We start from the raw sequence: 3,434 nt of genomic DNA on the forward strand, positions 1-3,434 counted from the left end.
GTGGGTCATGTAGAAATTCAGTGCTTTAACCACCATGCCACTTACTGTCCTCTTTTAATAGTTTTTGACATTTCACAGTATTTACTATCAGAAAAAGCCTTATCAATAAATGATCTATTAAATTTGCTTTTCTGTGCTGTTTTTCTAGCTAAAAACCTACCTAGGCTTGTGTATCAAAAATTGAATACATATGAATGTATGTCAAGTAGTAGAATACATTTTTTGGTACAAAACAATCCTAATTTGCAAGTTCTTTCATTTATGTCATAGATAATCTAGGCTCATTTCTCACCTAAAATTATGAGCTTTATACTTTCTGTAGCTTTCTGTTTTAAATAATCTATAACTTACTTGCGGTTTTAATAAAAGAGGAAAAATTGTACCTGTTTCTTAGATGGAAGACCCTCAGTGCTTTTTCAACTTCTCAGTTCCTGTCACTATTGTATTCCTCTTTTACCATTATTTTTTCCTTTCTATTTGAATAGCCTTTTACCTCTATTTTGTGCTACTACTTATACTGTCCATTTCAGTGTTTATACTTTTTTTTAAGATCTCCATCTTTATGCCTTTGCTTTTAAAATTGTTATCCTCTTACTAGCCACAATAACATCTACAATTAAAATTCTCAGTTAAGAATAAAATATCATGTTGTTTGGTCTCATCCATGGACAATGACTTCCCACTTCCCAGTGAATTACACAATAAGCTAGTCAGGATAACTTCTTGGGTTTAAGAAAACAAACAAATTCTCTCCAGTTTTCTATTTTGTCTACCTTGTCAGAACCTCATAATTAAAAAAAATAAATAAAAAAGTTTAATCATTGCGTATTGGATTTTCTGGATTCTGGTGTTTGCTGAGAATAAGGTATGATCATTGATGCCTTCTTGTCAGATGATCCCTTAACCTCTTTTAAAATATACTATCTAAGCATATGTATCAATAATTCAGGACTCATAGAATAAATCAGTCACATGATCTGTTCGAGCAGATGGGTCAGGTCCTTCTATTTTCATATTTAAAACCTTATTCACAAAACAATTGTCAGGTTATTTCTGCATAATTCTTATATTCTTCACAAAGGAAAATGCAGAATATACTGTTGGTATTAATGTTGAGCTTCTGACAATGTTATTACTGTGCTTGTATAAAAATAATAAAGATGAGTTAACTGTATTAAAGAGTACAACATTTTACTCAAAGATAAACTATGATAAAGTAAGGTATTCTTAAAGTAATTGGTTTATATTTTCAAGTGAGAAACCTGATCTGTTGAAGAAAATGTTTTGATTGTTGATTTTTATACAGGCTCCTTGAGCAAATAACTGATTTAGATAGAGAAGAGAATATTCATAATTATTGGGCTACAATTATGTAAGGCTCATTATCTTATCTGGAACTTGATAGTGTTTAAGGAATCTTGAGCTCTACTTCAAACACATAGACTTGTTAATGAGGAACAAAATTCATTTATAATATTGTACTCTGACTTCTGACTAGTGATTCCTAAAATTATATTAAAAAATAGAAAAAAGGAGAAAAAGGTGATATTGGGATTATATAAAAAGGCCTTGATTAAAACAACTCTCTTGGATATAGCACTTTATTTTTATTTTATTTTATTTTAAATTTTTATTAGTTAATTAATTTATTTAACCAGAGAGAGGGAGGGAGGGAAGGAGAGAGATAAAGAGAGAGAGAGAAAGTGAGAAAGCAAGCCACCAGGTCTGGGACTTGAACCGTGGTCGGCCATGTGGGTGTATCCAGCACCTTAACCACCATGCCACCAGTTTGTACCTTTTTTTTTTTTAATTTTTGGATATAACACTTGAATGCCCGAAAAACTATTCTTCATACCATAATTTCACTAACGCCTTACAACAACTATACAGAGAATATATACCCATTTCACAGATGAAGAAATTGAAACTCAGAATTTACCAATATTTTCTTGATTATCACTGTTGAGTAACCTTTCTACCACCTTCACAACAATTTTTTTTTAATATTTTGCTTTTGTTGAATTTCACGCAGGCCACTGCTATTTATGTTATAACACAGGGCTTAGGAAAGGTTGTGCAAAATTTCTACGAATCCAGCTACCTGGAAATTTTTGTTAAAGTTTATTTATTTCTTGAAAGGCGAGAGAGAAAGAGAGAGACACACACACATCCCAACAGGATCTCCACAACGTGATGCAACTCCAGTTTCACTCAATCTAGATTATGGGCACACGTGTGCACACATGGCATGCTATGGGATGTCCTGGGACATGAACCCAAGACCTTTCTCATGTTTCTCATGTAAGACCAATTGTGTTACCACGGTGGCACTTCCTGGCCCAGGTCAAAAAAAATTTAGCTTAAGTGACCACTACTCAGTGGCAACAATAGATTAATTCATATTCTCATTTAAGGTGAATTGTACCAAGAAGGTAATCTCAGCAAGCAGTTTAGAATACTCAATCTAAATAGTGAAAAAAATATATATGATTACTTTGATGTTCTTGATACAAGTTCCCATCCAATATTTAGTAAAGCATTACAAGTTTTCTTGAATGTCTGTTTCTTACAATTTTACATCATTTTGTCTCAAAGTCTTCTTTGTGAGAGGAACAAAATGAACAAAATGAATTGTAAAACATTAGATCACCTTAAAAGCTTCTAAAGCTCGATGTGCTTGATGCTACCCATTCTTGTTAGCCCTTTCCAAAAAAGACCTCAAGACAAATCAAAAGAGGAGAGTCTCTTCATTTGAAAAATGTCTAGCTCTGTTCCTATCAGAATGATTAAAGTTTCATGAAACTATTCAACTGTATTTTTAATTGATTTTCTCCTTTGAAGTGACAGTCCAATTTTTTTCTGTGACAAAATTAGCAGATGCAAATATATTATGAAGTATACTACTGTCTCCTCATCTTATTTAATTCTCACAACAACACTGCGTATATTGTTTGCCTATTTTATGTTTGAGGGAATTGGAGTTCTGACAGCAAAAGTGACTTAGCCAAAAGAGGTGATAAGGTTGCAGTTAAAATCCAGACTTATATATCTCCAGATCACCACAGTCTAGTGGTGGAAATTGAACTTCATAGTTCAAAAATTAATAATAATAATCTGTTACATTTGTTGATGATCAATATATACAAATGTTTTGTTATTTTTCTTTCTTTTTTTAGTGGATTTTGCCTTAGGGATCTTGTGATTCCTGGAAAGAGAGACAGAGACAGTGAGAGGGAATCTGAGAAACCACCCCCAAATAGGGATGGTTAGGCTATAATCCTTTATCCTCCATTCTCTTTCTGAGATCTTGGACATGCATGCACACACGTTTGGTGTGATTTTCAAGTCACTGGGTCCAGGAATGCGGTGTGGCCATCCCCTCTTGTGGGGAGGAGGGGTTATTTCTCACTTTGCCTCTCATTGTATCTTTTTGG

Source organism: Tupaia chinensis, unplaced genomic scaffold, assembly GCF_000334495.1.
Source record: "Tupaia chinensis unplaced genomic scaffold, TupChi_1.0 Scaffold144426_1, whole genome shotgun sequence".
Taxonomy (NCBI): Eukaryota; Metazoa; Chordata; class Mammalia; order Scandentia; family Tupaiidae; genus Tupaia; species Tupaia belangeri.